Source organism: Watersipora subatra, chromosome 6 (assembly GCF_963576615.1).
Source record: "Watersipora subatra chromosome 6, tzWatSuba1.1, whole genome shotgun sequence".
NCBI classification, from domain to species: domain Eukaryota; kingdom Metazoa; phylum Bryozoa; class Gymnolaemata; order Cheilostomatida; family Watersiporidae; genus Watersipora; species Watersipora subatra.
This window is the reverse complement of record NC_088713.1, coordinates 53,394,511-53,414,590: the sequence shown is the minus strand read 5'-3', so window position 1 is coordinate 53,414,590 and position 20,080 is coordinate 53,394,511. Positions and strand designations below refer to the sequence as shown.

Below are 20,080 nucleotides of genomic sequence, written 5' to 3'. Positions count from 1 at the left end.
AACCATAAAACTATTTTTTTTCGAGGTAAGATAACTCTAAAGTTTCAACAATCAGAGAAGGGATAACTCTAAAGTTTCAATAATCAGAGACAAGATTGTCGACAATTCAGCCGAGAACGTGACTTTTCGAACAGTTTTGAACAAACATGCTGATACAAAAACAAGTCTTGGTGTTTTAATTGAATAAGCTAGATGCATTTTTAGAAAAAACCTTAATATTTTGTTAATTGTCTGGGCTAGCATAATTAGAGAAATCCCAATCCCACCAATGGCGTTTAAAAATACATGTTGCAATTTCGATTTATAAAAAAGTCTGTAAAAAACAATAACACTTTCAAGGCTACGTTTCAAAAATATACGTAAGCATATCACACAACGACAGCATCTCCTAGTTTGTCAGTACATTACCTTGCCTTCAACCAAACAGCAAACCATTTTGTCGCCTTTTAGTCTAGAATTGTCGCCGGTTTGTCTGCCGTGTCGCCTTTCCGTCTGAAGTTGTCGCCTTTGGAACCGAAAATGTCGCCTAAGTGTCTGTCGCCCTAGTGACTGTCGACCAAAAGTCCAGTTACCTGTTACGCTATAGTATGACATAGTGCCAGTTTAATCATATTAAATATTAACTTTCGATGATTTCACGGGGCGTCCCCATTAACTCATAAAATAAAGTGACTTGTTAGATTGTCGGTTACGATTGACCGAGCACAGTTTTGTCTTCTATCTATCTATCTCGATAAAATATCTCTTGTGGCCCGATAAGCCTTTAAAGATAAGATGCGACTATAACGATAAAAGAGATCAGATATTCTTGTGAAATTGAGAGTTAAATAAAATCTGCTACTGAGCTTGTTCCATATATATATATATCAAAACTTCATGACTCGGTTAAAAAATGAGAACTTCATGGCATCTGTATTAATAGTGTGCCTAATATTAGACCCACGAGTAAAATAGGCGGAATTGCACAGTGTAAACTTTTTAAAATCGACCATAAGGTCTTGATTTAAAATTTTCAGTAAAGTGTTTTTATCCTTAGTGCATCTTCTCTCTTCAAGAGTGTGCCAAGACATTTTTTCCATTGAAGATGTAATACTGTCATACTTTCTAAAACCGTTTGCCCATCTGAACGCTCTTCTGTTTATGGCTTCTAAATCCCTAATGATGTACATAAAATGTGGACTCCACACCTCTGAAGCATACTCCAGTAAAGGACGACATACACTAAAATAAGTGTATGTCTTGTCACTGCATATTTCCGTCTTATTTAAATCAGTCCACGCACTGGTAACCCGCTTTCGCATTTGTTACTTACAAGTGAATATTGCTATGATAAATTGGTTATCTACTTGAACAAACTTTGTTAACTGTTAAATTTTAACTAAATAGAGAGTGTTGTACTAAACAGGTTTGTAGACTAATCACATTAATACTTCAAGTTATAGGCCAACGGCTGCACTCATTCAGTAAGAGTAGGCTAGATTGCATTTTAAGCAGTGAGTTGTTTTAGGGTATTCTGATTTAAATGACTCATAAATTTTTAATCTATTCATAAAATATGCAAGGTTTAAAAAACACTGTTCAAGAGTCGAATTGTGCAAGCGTGATTGTTGATTACAAGAGGTTCAGTAGGCCTTACATCAGATGCTGAATAATATTCGTTCAATGTTCATTACTTGCTGTAAAAATATCTTACTGCTGTAATCTATACCATGGATTAGGCAGCCCTAATTGCCCACAGCGAACTGATATACATAATGTATTTCTACGTCTGTTTTTAATTCGCTTTTATGTAGTTTTGACCCAGGGTAGGCAACCAAGTGAGTTAATATCACCAGGTTGATTATATTGCAAATTGTTTATTGTCATTTTCAATGCACCTCATACTAGGGATATATCCTGATTTGTAACTGAACTACCATACTAGAAGGCCCATGCCGAGATAAGCTAGGGTGCCTTTGGATTTGCTTGGCATAGTCGATATGCTTTTATGGTAATCACCCACTTGATAATTGTATAAGACTTAAGATAGTTTATGTGATGATGAAGATGATACATGATTATATGGTAAAAGCAATGGTAAAAGCTTATCAACGCTGCATTTGTGTGCCTCATCATGTTATTTACAAACCATGACCTGAGGTCATTGTCATAATCTATTATAAATAGATTAAAGTTGCCAGCCACCTGTTGTATAGCAAGTGTGTTTGGTGAACGCTGCTAATATTGTCTTTCTTTAACTCACTAACCATCCTTCAACTGATAGATTGGTTTAATTACCTCGTTGATTGCTAATCATTGTATGTGGCGTGTAGAGAATAACTGTAAGTTTATGAGTCTGCATGAAGATCTATGATATATTTGTTTTATACTATAGTATTATCGCTTGTTACATGTTGGATGTCGTTGGATATTCGTAGAGACTAATTAAGTAACAACCGCGAGCATTGAGTAGTGTGCCAGAAGAGAGAGTGAAGTGTATTTGTTCCGAATACAATCAGCAACATACGAGTAAACAAATAGCACGTGAACCAAAGTAATATGATAATGCTACATATCCCTTATTATATAAAGGCACCAACATAGTGTGAGCATAAAACAAAATGATAATATAAAGCGTATATACTGAACTACTGAGTATAATAAAATGACTAATACAATAGTAAACCAACATCTACAAGTCGAGACGGTTTGTCGGTTTACGGGTTCGAGTGCTCCGACGAGAAGTTGTCGTAACCTGCGGTCTGGGCGAGCTAGATAAGTGCGGTCTACTTTCTGTAGGTTCAGGAGTATTAGATATGCGATTGTCAGTACTCTGATTGTCAGGTAGAGGTATTATTTGTATCCTTAGATATCACACCACTTGATTCCATTTCGTCTAACTGTCCCTTTACTATCGGCAGTCTAGGAAGTGAAACATCATACGGAACGTGTAACGCCACAGGTTCGACATCGTGCCTAACTTCGTACCTAATTGTTGTATGACTCGGAAAGTTTACCTAAGCCTACAAAAACTTCAGGATATTCCGTTTTAAATCTACAAAAGTCAGTAACATGAGTAGCATCAGTAACATTCATAACATTCTCAGTATCACATGAACTAAACCTAAAGAAACACAAGCGGTTTTGCTCAACAAATTAGTTTGCTAGTTTTCTACAATGTATAAAACTTCATTTGGATGCCTATCAGCTATTCTCACTCTAGCATTTACTCTGCCTAAAACAGGTAATACAGTGTTGCCAGGGCCTATGAGACGTCTATCTGACGGGCATATTTGGCTGCTATGCCAACCAAAGTCACTACACACTGACACATCCGCGCCAGTGTCAAGCTTAAAATCATGTTTTACTCCATGTCTGTCATCTAAGGATACAAATAATGATTCAGACCAAGGCTTGTTTGTAATGTTAGCATGTCTAACTTCACCTAGGAGTGGGTCAGGTAAGTTTACTTTAGTTACAATAGCAGTTTTCTTACGACACATAATCTTCCAGTGGCCCGTGAGGTTACAAAAGTCACATTTGGATTAGATGGCTGGACAAGGCTGCTTGTTGTGCTAGGGAGTTTTGCCGCATCGCCTGCATCTAGAGTTATTGTCAGAGTTATGCTGTTTATACGTAGTCTGTTTTTGGGCCCTGTGTTCTGCAGTTTTGGGTCTCTGTGTGTGACTATTCTGGCGTTTATTTCGGTTATTGTTGTAACCTTTAGATCTCACCATGTCCACCGTACCGGTACCACCAGCAACGTTAGCTCTTACTACAGGTTGTGCTTCCTCAGCAGCTTCAAATCGCCTACATATTTCTACAGCAGCAGCTAGAGTTAAGTCTGCTTCCGACTGGAGCTTTTCAATCAGTCGGTCATCACTAACTCCTACGACTAACCTGTCTCTTAATAGTTCTTCTCTCAATGCTCCATACGCACAATTCTCTGCCTGTCTATAAAGTTTATGTATATAACTGTCCATTCCATCTTGACCTCGAATTAGTTTATTAATTTAGCACGTTCTACTATGGTATTATTTCTGACGCCAAAGTAGTCGTTGAAGGCCGTGATCATGTTATCATGTGCGTCTTCATTTATATTCCTGGCTAGTATAATATCTTCTGCTTGCTCTCATAAAGTATATACTAATGTATTGATTTGTTCGATTTCTGGCTGTTCGGATAGCCTGCTGGCATCCCTATATCGAAACCACCTTGCGCTCCATCTAGTCCATTGAGCCGGATCTGTAAAATCGAATCTATCTGAAGATGTCAATCTTGGTGCATGAAACCTAGGAATAACAGCCGCTTGAGGGTTCTCCTGCTCTCTCATGATGAACAACTGGTCAGGAAGAGGAGTTTCGCTGCCACCATATAGTATTATCGCTTGTTACATGTTGGATATCGTTGGATATTTGTAGAGACTAATTAAGTAACAACCGCGAGCATTGAGTAGTGTGCCGGAAGAGAGGGTGAAGTGTATTTGTTCCGAATACAATCAGCAACATGCGAGTAAACAAATAGCATGTGAACCAAAGTAATATGATAATGCTACATATACTCAAGGTGGTACTCCTTGGGAACCGAAAAACATTCTTAATTTAATATAAAACTGAGTCGTAATGCTTGAAATACGATAAAAGTTGTTCGTGACAGTTATGGTTTAAATATGAACTTACACATTATTTTAGTAGATTTCATAAGTGTTCATCTTTAATGTGTTACCGGAATGTATCACTCTTTGCATGCAAACGTGTTACCATCATGGAACATCAAGTATTTGTTATCGTCACGGACTATAATTTTTATTATACTAAAGATGGCCGAGTGGTAAAATATCGCACTTTTAATCTGATTGTCGCAGATTCGAGTCTCATGCTGTGAAATGATTGTGAAGTGCTACAATTGCTGTCGTTCAGCAGTTTGTCATCAGTGTGAGATAGTATCTTGTAATTTGTAGATTTCAATAGCCCACTTTGACCTCACATAATCACAATTATTCTAGCAGATTCTATAGTGCAGTATTCCTAGTCATTTCCACATTTAACGGTTACTTTATTCATAGCACTTTAAGCTAAAGATACAGTTAATCATACAAAAGCTATCGACTCCAGTCATTCAAACAAAGCATTTCAGAGTGCCTCATAATCATAGGGCAGGCCAACCACCTCGCCAACCTGACATCACTCAAAGAGTCACTGCTTAGGATTGCTGAGCTAGCTGATAGGCGCATATAAGACTCGTTCTGTTATTTTAATCAACTCCATAATTAACTAACAAGTCTATCTGTGCCAGTTTGAGAGTTGTCTGCACTTAGTTGCCTGCAGAGTCGTTATCCTCAACTATCTACCAAGTTGTGATTGCTCTCTAGGCATGCATATTGTCATTCTGTTAGATTATGTTAAGTTATGTGATAACATGGAAATATATACCTTATTATATTCTATGCATCGAGTGCTTTTTGGTTTCTCAATACATCGGAAGTATCTGTATGCTATATGGGTTCCAATTGTGAATGTCTCACAATTAAAAAGAATTTGTGAAAGATTTTACAATAACGTAGGCGCAAAAATGATGCAGATTTTACTATAGTAAAGTCTGTGTCTGTCTGTATGTCTGAGGTCAAGGTTAGAGGTCAGAGTAAAGGATTCCTTTTCACGGGACTCAATCTCGTAACATCCAGTTTGTTATATCAACACTAACACCTGCGCTAATCGAGAACTTTTTTAGCAGTTCAGATTAATTGTGCAGATTTTGTATTCTCTGTATTTTATGACAGAAAAAGTATGTGGAAATGACGTTTGAAAAATGATGATTTATTGATACTGAACACTGGACTTTTAGAGTTAGAAGTTTTGGATAAAATACAAAATAAGAATTATTAAATATGAAATATATCAGTAATTTGAACTAAAAGTTGATTTTGTGATTAAAAAGTGCATTTTATAAAGAAAGTTTTATTTACTTACTTTTTGTCAGATATATGTATTTTATTATTACATTTACAGGTACTAGTAAAAAATAATTTATGACGTTAGGTTAAGAAACCTAGCTTGAGATCCTGGTCACTATTTATGACTTGCAGGCTACTATTTATATCAACGGTGTTAGTTGAGGGTTAAACAGTTTTCAGTGTATCCATGTACTGGTCATTGCCTAATCTGTATAGTAATTATCATTTTGTTTACTAACCATGCAAGTCTTTATGGAGAGGATAACTCCTAGTTGTTGTCTATCCATAGCCTGTGCTAAACTTAGATTGGATGCTATTTGAAATTTCTGAAGACATTTTTAATCACTGTGTTGTGATTCATAGTAGTTGTTGCCTCACTACTTCATGCTTCTGCTTTTTGGCCTCAGTACTTCTTGAATAAAAATATATATTTTAAAATTAAAATAAGGTAGGGTTGAAAATTAGATTATGCTAGTACGTAGTTACGCTTTTGTAGGCATTACTTTGTGAATAAAAACATTCACTTTCAAATTAATTTGGACTGAATCACTTAAACATATAAATCTCTCTCATACTCTGTTTCAGTTGAATCTCCCAATGAGCATCACTGTGATAGCAGCCATCATGGTTCAGTTTTTCCTGTCATAATTTGTAAAGTGTAAACCTTTACAAATTTATATACTACAACATTTTTATATCACACTATCTTATACCATACCATCTTATGTCATACCATCTTATACCACACCATCTCATACCACTCCATCTTATACCATACCATCTTATGTCATACCATCTTATACCACACCATCTCATACCACTCCATCTTATACCATACCATCTTATGTCATACCATCTTATACCACACCATCTCATACCACTCCATCTCATACCGTGTAGGATTACATATAAAAAACACAAATTGTAAATGTTCGTTTCTATGTATGTTTTTCTAGCTTCAAATTTAATATAGTGCATGAGAGCTCAGGTTCTCCATCTCTATTCATCTTCAGAGGCAGGGATTTTAGCTTGTTTAATTAATCACTTGTCTAATATTGTCTATCAACTATTTTAGCTCTGATCTACAGGAGAAGGGAATTTTGTGGATTTCCTAAAGCTGGTTGGAAGGAAGAATTGGAAGAAAATAGAGAAACAGTTCTGATTTAGTTCTGATCTACAGGAGAAGGTTATTTTGTGGATTTCCTTAAAGCAGGTTGGAAGGAAGATTGGGAAGAAACAGAGAAACAGTCAACTTAATTGAAACAGGTTTATATTTTATCTTCTGCTTGTTTCCTCACTTTTATCATATACTGAACATGACATGGGGTGTTTCTAGGCTGCTTTTATTGTCTAAGTCTTGCATGTCTTCATTTTCAGAGAGAAAATTGTTGCATATCACACAAAGTATGCGTTTCACAGGTGTACATAGCCATATCTCAATATGAACATTGATAATGTTTTAGATCCTGAACTGTGATAATTTACTTTAAAACAACCTTCATAGCTAATATATTTACCAGAACTATTCAATGAGTAAATATCCTGATGAGGTGAAGATAGTCAAGAGGTTCCTTTAAAAAAAGCTATTTTTATATGATGCAAATCCACAGCATGTGTGTGGACCTGCCTGCACAGTGTTCACCCTTCATCATGCCTTTTAAATGCACTTGACCCTTAAAATCATCTAACAAACAATGAAAAGAAACGGAATTATTGGGATTCACATTTCAGTATAATCAGAATCATAACATTCTATATTTCTATGAGTTTGAAATTAGTTTTTTTTTGCAGGTAGAAAGCCTGAGTTTCTTGGCTCTTATATACCTCGGGAGTTGTCAGCCCAACCATAAGAAACACAAGTCCTTCTGAAGTACACTGGCAAGCACACTCTTCTAAACTTCCCCATCAGTGAGTATTGCAAGGAATTCTAATCGCTGAGTTGATCCACCTAACTTGTTCGGTCATGTCATGCACTTATCATGTCTTGCACTTGTCCTGTCATGCCCTTGTCCAGTCATGTACTTGTCATGTCATGCACTTGTCATTTCATGCACTTGTCATTTCATGCACTTGTCCTGTCATGCACTTGTCATGTCATGCACTTGGTCTGTCATGCTCTTGGTCTGTCATGCTCTTGGTCTGTCATGCACTTGGTCTGTCATGCTCTTGGTCTGTCATGCACTTGGTCTGTCATGCACTTGGTCTGTCATGCTCTTGGTCTGTCATGCACTTGGTCTGTCATGCACATGTCATTTCTTGCACTTGTCCTGTTTTGCAATTGTCCTGTCATCCACTTGTCCTGTCATGCACTTGTCCTGTCATGCACTCGTCCTGCCATGCACTCGTTCTGCCATGCACTCGTTCTGCCATGCACTTGTTCTACCATGCACTTGTTCTGCCATGCACTTGTTCTACCATGCACTTGTCTGGTCATGCATTTGTCTGATCATGCATTTGTCTGATCATGCATTTGTCTGGTCATGCACTTGTCCTGTCATGCACTTGTCCTGTCATGCACTTGTCCTGGCATGCACTTGTCCTGGCATGCACTTGTAATGTCATGCACTCGTTATGTCATGTACTTGTTATTTCATGCACTTGTCATTTCATGCACTTGTCCTGTCATGCCCTTGTCATGTCATGCACTTGGTCTGTCATGCTCTTGGTCTGTCATGCTCTTGGTCTGTCATGCACTTGGTCTGTCATGCTCTTGGTCTGTCATGCACTTGGTCTGTCATGCACATGTCATTTCTTGCACTTGTCCTGTTTTGCAATTGTCCTGTCATCCACTTGTCCTGTCATGCACTTGTCCTGTCATGCACTCGTCCTGCCATGCACTCGTTCTGCCATGCACTCGTTCTGCCATGCACTCGTTCTGCCATGCACTCGTTCTGCCATGCACTTATTCTGCCATGCACTTGTTCTTCCATGCACTTGTTCTGCCATGCACTTGTTCTGTCATGCATTTGTTCTGCCATGATTTTGTTCTGCCATGCACTTGTTTTGCCATGCACTTGTTTTGCCATGCACTTGTTCTGCCATGCACTTGTTCTGCCATGCACTTGTTCTACCATGCACTTGTTCTGCCATGCACTTGTTCTACCATGCACTTGTTCTACCATGCACTTGTCTGGTCATGCATTTGTCTGATCATGCATTTGTCTGATCATGCATTTGTCTGGTCATGCACTTGTCCTGTCATGCACTTGTCCTGTCATGCACTTGTCCTGGCATGCACTTGTAATGTCATGCACTCGTTATGTCATGTACTTGTTATTTCATGCACTTGTTGTTTCATGCACTTTTCACGGGACTTGATCTCATAACATTCAGTTTGTTATATCGACACTAACACCTGCGCTAATCAAGAACTTCTTTAGCAGTTCAAATTAATTGTGCAGATTTTGGTATTCTCTGCATTTTATGACAGAAAAAGCATATGGAAATGAAGTTTGAAAAATGATGATTTATTGATACTTGACACTGGACTTCTAAGGTTAGAAGTTTGGATGAACTACAAATTGAAAATTATTAGATATGAAATATATTAGTAATTTAGACTAAAAGTTGATTTTATGATTGAAGAGTGCATTTTTATAAAGGAAACTTTTATTTACTTACATTTCATCAAATATATGTAGTTTATTATTACATTTATAGGTACTAGTAAATATTAATTTATGACATTAGGTTAAGAAACCTAGCTTGAGATCCTCGTCAGTTTTTGTGACTTGCAGGCTAATATGTATATCAAGGGTGTTCCATGCAATTTAAACAGTTTTCACTGTATCCATGTACTGATCATCACCTAATCGGTATAGTAGTTATTGTGTTGTTTACTAACCACGAAAGTCAATATGGAGAGGATAACTCCTAGTTATTGGTTATCAGTAACCCTGTGCTAAATTTATGCTATTTGACAATTTGACACTTCTGAGAACATTTTTAATCACTGTGTCGTGATTCATAGTAGTTGTTCCCTCTCTGCTTCATGATTCTGATTTTCGGCCTCAGTACTTCTTGAATTAAAATATTTAATTCAAAATTAAAATAAAGGGAAGGTTTACCAATAGATTATGCTAGTTCCCAATTATGCTTTTGTGGAAATTATTTCGTGAATAAAAATATTCACTTTCAAAATTAAATTGAACTAAATATCTAAAATACATGAATTTCTCTAAATTAAAGGTAAATTTAAATTAAAATAAATAAATTAAAAGTAATTTGATTAATTAAATAAATCAATTAACTAAAATACATGAATTTCTCTCATACTCTGGCCTAGTGGAATCTCTCAATGAGCATCACTGTGATAGCAGTAGTCATGGTTTAGTAGTTCCTCTTACATTTAGTAAAGCATAAACCTACACATTGCTTGTGCATATATTTTTTCATGTCTTTTAAGTGTCCTTGACCTTCAAAGGCACGCAATGAACCTTTTAAAAAAGAAACTTTTAAAAATGATTTAAAAAATAAAATACATGAATTTCTCTCATACTCTGGCCTAGCGGAATCTCTCAATGAGCATCACTGTGATTGCAGTAGTCTTGGTTTCGTAGTTCCTGTTACATTTAGTAAAGTGTAAGCCTGCAAACTAGTTTCGCATCCACTTCATCACATTTTCATGTGGCCTTGACCTTCAAAAGCATCTAATGAACATATGAAAAAAGAAACTCCTTCCGTGGCAAAGGAGTATGGAGTGTTTTTATTAGATTGAAATAAACTCTGTCTGTAGCAAAGGAGTGAATGAACTTACATTTATACAGTATCAATAGCATTATAATTTGACTTTTTTATTAGTTAAAACGAGGTTGATAAATATTGACATTATTAAAAATGTCTTAAAAAGCACATATAGAGATGAGATTACTTGGCAGATTTTTACCTATCATGAGGGTGCAGGTTTTCATTAACTGTGATGAACTAGGGAGCCCTGTGATCAATACGAAAATCGGGATCTCTTTTTAGAAGTACGCATACTGTGTTGGGCAGCCATTGCACATTCGATTTAGATTTTTGATAAAAATAACTCGTATTGAACACAGCAGTAAATTTTACGACCTCTTAAGGATAAGAGCTTATATATGAGTAATATTTTTGTATCACAATATCTGTAAAGGTTTTGTATAAGTATGAGAAATAAGCATTAACAAAGTCTTGTTTGTTGTTAAGATTGTTAAGATATGGTTAACTAAAACAAACTTTGCACATAAAAATATCACAAGATGGCGTATGATGGCCCACACTTAGGACTGTGATCGTTTTTGTTGCTCGATATGCCATTTCATACCATATCATACTATGCCATCTCATACCATATCATGCCATCTCATATCATACCATCTCATACCATGCCATCTCATACCATGCCATATCATACCATGCCATATCATTCCATGCCATATCATACCATACCATCTCATACCATGCCATCTCATACCATGCCATATCGTACCATGCCATATCATACCATGCCACATCATACCATGCCATATCATACCATACCATCTCACACCATGCCATCTCATACCATATCATCTTATACCACACCATCTTGTACCATACCAACTTATGCAATTTCATATCATATCATACCACTATCTCATACCGAGTATGATTACATTTGAAAACATAAAACTTTAAATGTTCGTCTCTATGTATGTATTTCTAGTTTCAAATTTAGTATAGTGCATGAGAGCTCAGGTTCTCTATCTCTATTCGTCTTCAGAGGCAGGTATTTTATCTTGTTCACTTAATCACTTGTCTAATATTGCCTATCAACTGTTTTAGCACTGATCTTCAGGAAAATGTGATTTAGTGGATTTCCTAAAGCAGGTTGGAAGGAATAATGGGAAGAAAACAGAGAAACAGTCAACTTAATTGAAACAGGTTTATATTTTTATAATCTGCTTGTTTCCTCACTTTTATCATGTGGGTCATGATCACAGAAACCATGGTTAAGTTGAGATTGTAAGATTTGGAGTTATCTACATTAGCAGAAGGAAGAAATTCTTACTGTTATTTTGCAAAAAGAATTTTGATTCTAGCTTAATTACAGTAGATTTTATGGTCAATAAACTGAATGCACAATCAGTGCCAAAACATCGTTCTGAGAAAACTGGTGTTGAAGTTTAAGAATCGAAAACTAATGCACAATTTTGTTTACGTTTCAAAACGTCATAGCAACCAATATCAAGAAGTTGTGACATTTATCTAGATTTCTGTTTTTATGTCCAAAAAGTTATGCTGAATTTAAAAATCTAAACAGATTTTAGCTGGTTGTCATAAAAATACTTGTATATTTATAAGGAAATGTATTACTTAATTTTGCAGATATCAAAATGGCTTGGCAGCACCGTGATATCGGACGCAGCCAAATTATCAACAAAATCCTTAGAAAAATAACAACAGTACCATATTGCACACCATCGGTATCTATATACTTCGATCTTGGAAATTCGAATAATTATTCTCATAATTAAATCTGATAATAATCCTATAAAATCGAATAATTATTCTTATAATTAAATATTTTAATAATCCTGTAAGAATCGTTAAGAAAATATCATCGTAATTCCCTTTACTTTCACTGCTTTTGACATCAGTTAGAATACCATAGTACTCATTACATGTGTCCAAAATGTCAGAGTTATCTTTAAAATAGGCAAAAAGGAAATGACAATATTTATCGGACGCCATTTTTTAGTACTTCCTGTTTAGCATAGCAACGGTTTCAAGGATTTCTTTCGATGTTTAAAGACTTTTATTGGCTAAACTGACTTCAGATTCAGAAAGATCACTCTTTGATTAGTCTAAAGGCACGTGTTACAAAAATCGTTACCGATATTTTACATTCAGTTGGTGCAACTTCAAAGTCGGATAACTCAACTTTGTGATTTGCGACTTAACCATGGTTTCCGTTACTGCGACACATATACTGAACCTGACATGGGGTGTTTCTAGGTTGCTTTTATTGTCAAAATCTTGCATGTTTTCATTTTCAGAGACGCAAAATGTAATTTAGCAGCTGATAGATTTCTCATTGTCAGCTAAAATGAACGACAATGAGTTATGAACAGTTTTAATTGACACCCGTGACCTTCACATATCTGACACAAGTAAGAATATGTATGTCTATAGTTAAACAGCTGTTGTGGAAAGTGCTTTACTATCTTTATCAGGGTTATCAAGTTATCAGAGCACTGTCACAAGTCCATGTATTTACTTATTTATTAGTAGATACATGTACACATACAAACTATAATATAAATCAAAAGCACAAATGGCTTGTTTCGAATTAAATGCTTCTAATGTAAAGTTTAAAACGTTTTTATCAAAAAGTATAGAGATTTTTCTATCACTTGAGATTGGTTCATTGTTTGAGGTGATGTTATTGCCAGGACATTTTTTAGATTGACATTGGCAAAACTTGATTGTTGTTGAAATGCTCAAAAGAAAAGACATTTTTTCTTTTGGGGGTTTACCCACGATCAATTTTGCCATTTTTTCTTGAAGTTTATGCAAAGATTACCTTACTTTACCTGGGATTCGTTAAGAGCAACACTCCGAGGCAGTTCAATTAGAAGTTTTACGAGGTTTTACGTACATTATATATCACTCACGCTTTTTTAATAGATACTTATTGAATGTACACACGTATTCTGTGTTTAGGTCAAACGATGAATAGTGTTTTGTAGCTAAGACAACGTATACGTTTAATTACAACAATCTTTAAGACGTTTTAAACATTCAATATTCCAACGTTGATTCAACATGGAATCAACGTCGGAAAACTATTCATCACGGGCTAGCTGGGTTACGCCACGCACTCAAGGATTTTCGCCACGCACATACAAAACAAAAACAACATGCGATTTTTGTTTTGTATGTGCGTGGCGAAAATCCTTGCAAGCGTGACCCGGCTAGCCGGTGCTATAGCAGTATAAATCAAATTTCACCAAACCTTTAGAAAAGTCGTTGACAAAAATATTTTGCCGATGGTGGTAATAACGACGATTATGAATTACGAAAAGATGAGGTTTAGCTCTATGGCTTTGAATAAAGTGATTTTCTAAAGCGATAACAACCGTTTCGGTAACCCTTGGGCAAAAAAACAGTTCGAATTAACAGTGTTGAGTTCGAGTTATATATAGCAATTTATCATTACGTGGGAACGGACCAAGGAAACCGTTCGAATTAACCATGTGTTCGAGCTATCCGTGGGCGAGTTATCCATGTTTGACTGTACTTTACATTTTGTGGAGCTTTTTACGAGTTGAAATGAGTTTGTTTGTGCAGGTGGAAAGCCTGAGTTTCTTGGTTGTTATATGCCTCGGGCAGTTGTCAGCCCGACCACAGGAAACACAAGTCCTTCTGAAGTACACTGGCAAACACACTCTTTGAGACTTCCCCAACGGCCCATCAGTGAGTATTGCAAGGAATTCTGATTGCCAAGTGGATCCCCCTAACTTGTTCGGTCATGTCTTGCACTTATCATGTCTTGCACTTATCCTATCATGCCCTTGTCCAGTCATGTACTTGTCATGTCATGCACTTGTCATTTCAAGCACTTGTCATTTCAAGCATTTGTCATTTCATGCACTTGTAATTTCATGCACTTGTAATTTCATGCACTTGTCATTTCACGCACTTGTCATTTCACGCACTTGTCATTTCACGCAATTGTCATGTCATGGTCCTGTCATGCCCTTGTCATGTCATGTACTAGCCCTTTTATGTCATTTATTTGTCCTGTCTTGCGCTCATGATGTCATGCACTTATCATGTCATGTACTTGTCCTGTCATGCCCTTGTCATATCATGCACTAGCCTTTTTATGTAATTTATTTGTCCGGTCATGCACCCGTCCGGTCATGCACTCGTCCGGTCATGCAATCGCCCGGTCATGCACTCGTCCGGTCATGCACTCGTCCGGTCATGCACTCGTCCGGTCATGCACTCGGCCGATCATGCACTGGTCCGGTCATTCACTCGTCCGGTCATGCACTCGTCCAGTCATGCACTCATCCGGTCATGCACTCGTCCGGTCATGCATTCGTCCGGTCACGCACTCGTCCGGTCACCCACTCGTCCGGTCACGCACTCGTCCGGTCACGCACTCGTCCGGTCACGCACTCGTCCAGTCAAGCACTCGTTCCTTCATGTACTCGTCCTTCATGTACTCGTCCTTCATGTACTCGTCCTTTCATGTACTCATCCTTTCATGTACTCGTCTTGTCATGTACTCGTCTTGTCATGTACCCGCCTTGTCATGTACCCGCCTTGTCATGTACCCGCCTTATCATGTACCCGCCTTATCATGTACCCGCCTTGTCATGTACCCGCCTTGTCATGTACCCGCCTTGTCATATACCCGCCTTGTTATGTACCCGCCTTGTCATTTACCCGCCTTGTCATGTACCCGCCTTGTCATGTACCCGCCTTGTTGTGTATCCGCCTTGTCATGTACCCGCCTTGTCATGTACCCGCCTTGTCGTGTACCCGCCTTGTCGTGTACTCGTCTTGTCGTGTACTCGTCTTGTCGTTTACTCGTTTTGTCATGTACTCGTCTTGTCATGTACTCGTCTTGTCATGTACTCGTCTTGTCATGTACTCGTTTTGTCATGTACTCGTCTTGTCATGTACTCGTCTTGTCATGTACTCGTCTTGTCATGTACTCGTCTTGTCATGTACTCGTCTTGTCATGTACTCGTCTTGTCATGTACTCGTCTTGTCATGCACTCGTCTTGTCATGCACTCGTCCCGTCATGCACTCGTCCCGTCATGCACTCCTCCCGTCATGCACTCGTCTTCTCATGCACTCGTCCCATCATGCCCTCGTCCCGTCATGCCCTCGTCCCGTCATGTCCTCGTCATTTCATGCACTCGTCATTTCGTGCACTTTTCCTGTCGTGCACTTTTCCTTTCATGCACTTTTCCTGTCATGCACTTTTCCTGTCATGCACTTGTCATTTCATGCACTTGTCATTTCATGCACTTGTCATTTCATGCACTTGTCCTGTCATGCACTTGTCCTGTCATGCACTCGTCCAGTCATGCCCTCGTCCTGTCATGTCCTTGTCATTTCATGCACTTGTCATGTCATGCCCTTGTCATTTCATGCACTTGTCCTGTCATGCCCTTTTCCTGTCATGCCCATGTCATTTCATGCACTTGTCCTGTCATACACTTGTCCTGTCTTGCACTAGTCCTGTCATGCACTAGTCCTGTCATGCACTTGTCCTGTGATCCCCTTGTCCTGTCATGCCCTTGTCCTGTAATGCCCTTGTCCTGTCATGCCCTTGTCCTGTAATGCACTTGTCCTGGCATGCATTTGTTCTATCATGCACTTGTCATTTCATGCACTTGTCCTGTCATACACTTGTCATTTCATGCACTTGTCATTTCATGCACTTGTCATTTCATGCACTTGTCCTGTCATGCACTTGCCTTGTTATATCATGCACCAATCATATCACGCCCATGTTCCGTCATTTTAAACCATCGTGATGATGAGTTCTGTCTCATTTTCATACTCAGATGTTTTATGAATTTCATGTTATTGTAATTATTTGTGTGTGTTATAACTCTGTAGCTCTGTAGCTATCACTCTGGGAGTTATTGCTACAGAGCTGTGGGAGTTATATTTCTAGTAAAGTAAGACATTTTAGTTCCTGGGTATACTTATGTGTATATGGCTGATGTCTGTTCGGAGTCAATGTATTCAATTCTGTCTCTGGCTACATATTTGTTCTGATGGTAATAAGTTCTCATCAGGTAAATAAGTATACAGACTCAGTACCAATAACACACCTTCAATTTCAACATACAGACCTGTCCTTCAACCTGTACATATGCTCATAGGCTATCATTCCTTAAATCGACTCGCTGAGTGATTTGTATCAGTAGGACATTTTTGTTCATGCAATAATGCTTCATCGATGAAGGCTAGAGTTGTCATCCTGGGGTATGATAACTTCTGTCTGTTGTTTTATTATACACATGCAATACCTGTATGCTGTCCTGCATTAGAAAGTCTCTGTATTCCACTTTTTCTGTCTAACAACTTCATCCAGATTCATTGGAGATTTACCCTAACAGAAGCCCATAACAGTTGTCTAGACTCCATATGAGGGCTCTGGCTGGCTGCAGATCAAGTATACTTGGACTATGGTTCTTGGACGGTCAGGTGCTTCTAAAGACCATAACATGAGGTGTGTAAGATTGGAGAGCGTACCCTGTTTTACTCACATATTGCTGTACTAACTCTGAACATAAGATGACATGCAGTATATTCATATGCATATAAAGGCTTAGGTAGACATAGTCAGACGATAGAAGTCTTTCTAAGCTCTGCCAGGGGATAAGAAATGTTTTTTAATGTTTACATTTAAAGTTCCTATTCCATATTCATGTAGTTTGAGTGACTGATAGTCATGTTCAGAGTCTATTTGATTGTATCCATTAGCGGGTCTGTTGGACAGGAAGACAAGTAGTAAATGTATCACTTTTTGTTAGCTTGGTTCTTGTTCATATTCATCTTATCATTTATTTTATATTTCCTATGGTGGCTCTGTCTCTAGTCTGGGAATTTCATCTCTCCTGATTCATTAGCATCTTGTTCTTCTGTTTATGGGCAGGTCATGTGCCACCCCTTCATTTTTTTTATTCTAAACAAAAAAACTGGAAAGAAATTTCGGGCTACCCTTAAATCTCTGTTGGACCTCTTTACTCAACACTGACTAAAGACTTAAGCTAGAGACATCCCATACTATGACTATTCATTGGCTCACAGTCTACAGTCATCCCAACTTCTTCTAAATCCTCTGCTTCCTCTCTTACTGCTTCAAAGTGTAAGTTTCAACTACCTTTTCTACCTCCTCGTCACAGCTACTATGTTCATCCTAGTTCCTCCTGTCTTTCCCTCCAGTTCGACTAATGCTCTTTCTCCTTGTTGTATATTGTGTTCTAGATTATAGGGAAAGAAACTCGAATAGCGGGGCCAATCGTAACCCAAGGGCGCGCTCCAGAGAGAGGTGTGATTGATAGTCCTTCTTCTTGTTGTATCTCTTTCTTGCCTTTTTTCCAATATCAGCCTTTCTCTCTCCTGTCTCTGAATAACCATGAATAATGTGCCTCCCTTCTCAAGTAACAGACCAATGTAGAGCTGATTATTCTCCTCTAAGGCATGTTCTGGAGTAGTGAGAGTTGTGACATCATGCATCAATAGGTAAGACAACTTGTTTTTTTTTCATAATATACCCCACTGAAACACAATCAACTCCTTTACTGCTAGCCTTTGCTACTAGCATTTGTGGAGATGGAGTTGTGACATTATATTTGTAAAGGTAGAAGAACTTTTCTTTCTTACAATAAGCCTCAGTTATAGGTGTCTCCTTCACTACCATGCTGTACTACTAGCATTGGCTTATCGAGCACTTCTGATCCGTTAAGACTTTGGTAGCAACACCATAGAAATAATCAATAACTACATCAGGATAATAGTAGTTCCTTGTTCAACGCAGTCTTGATACTTATATGGATCTGAAAAATGGTTTACATTTACGATGGTAAATGAACAACTAGTTTTAGGCTAAAAGTTTGCCTCGCACCCAGCCGACTAAAGAATTATCATTATTTATTTATAAAGTTTATGGTTATTTGTGGGAAATTCTATGCGTAAAAGTTATACTCTGCCAAAAAAATAATTCGGATGGTAATATTAACTCGCTTAGCAGTGCCAAAGAAGAGTTGAGGTCAGAAGATATTGTGGAAGGTAATAAACAATCAGAATATGTTTGTTCCATCGAAAGCAACGATCAGACTGGTCAAGCAAACGATGCAGATATTTTTGTTTCAAAAATGTCAATTTTCATTTTTGCTTGTGTTATAAATATGGCTCATTTATGTAACTTGTTCTTGAGTGTATTATATTTGTAGCATTTGATAAATTATTATTACCTGACTTATAAATTTGCAGATTTGTAGGATATTATTCGATAGCGGTTATCTTAACTCGTCTTACAATGGATCGATGCTCACAACTGCTCTTCTATTGCGCATATAAAGCTAGTTTTGGCTGCAAGCTGTAGTAAACATAACAATGAGTGCAATGGAATTTTACAATAGAATATAAATTCAAAACATGCCTTCAAATGTACAGTGAAATAAAAAATATAAAGCTGTACTAAAATGCAAAGCAGTGCACAGGCCGTAATTCCATCATATCAGCAGATTAATTAAAAGCAATAGGTATGAACTTGTAGAGATATTCATTGGGTTCCAAATGCATATTAATTTAGAGATTTTTGACAAGTTAACTTGACTCAAGGTAACTTAGCAGATTTATTGCATCCAAAAGAGTTAATGTCGCTCCGCCTGAAGGCGAGTCCAAAATATAGGCGAAATTTGCCTTGCCTGTAAAATGGTTAAATTTTCTTTCTTTATTGCGACGTTCTAGTTGAAAAATACAATGCCAGCCTCTATTTGAACGCCACCTCTATCTAACTGATCGCAAGTATATGGTAAAGGTTGGAAAATAGAGCACCATGGCATTCAAATAGAAGTTTTACAGTAATAGTGATTATTAATACTAGTGCCCTGACAGTTCTACATGCCATGAGAAATCATCAGGGGTGTGAATAAAGCTCAGAGATATATGTACACTACTATTCTAAAATACCGTTTAACCTCTAAATGAATGCCATGGTGCTCTATTTTTCAACACTTCCTCTGTAGTGGCAATCAACTGGAGGCGGCGTTCACATAGAGGCTTGCGGTGTATTTTTCAAATGGCTCATCAAAATTTTTGGAAGATTAATTTAGCCCTTTTTATCTTTATTTAGCCCTTGTCCCTTATATTTTGCGCTATTTCTCTGGTAGAGCGAGATTAAACCTTTTGGATGCAATAAATCTGCTAACTTACCGCCGACTTGTCAAAGATCTTATAATAAATGTACATCCAGAAACACGGAAATATCTCTACCAGTTGACATCTATTGTTTTTTACTGACCTGTGTATTATAGTCTGTGACCTTCTTTGCACTTTGGCATTTTCAATTTTTGTTTTATTCTAAATTTGAAGACACATTTCTTAAGCAGTACTACTTTGTTGACGCAATAATTTAAAACATCAGTGGTTGAAATCAC

At 37.5% G+C, this 20,080-nt stretch overlaps 1 protein-coding gene across 1 annotated transcript in view; it reads left to right on the top strand.

Annotated features, from left to right (window-relative positions):
• The window catches only part of LOC137398359 (uncharacterized), a 143,961-nt gene that overhangs the window by 95,684 nt on the left and 28,197 nt on the right, over window positions 1–20,080 (top strand). The gene's annotated exons all lie outside the window — the stretch shown is intronic.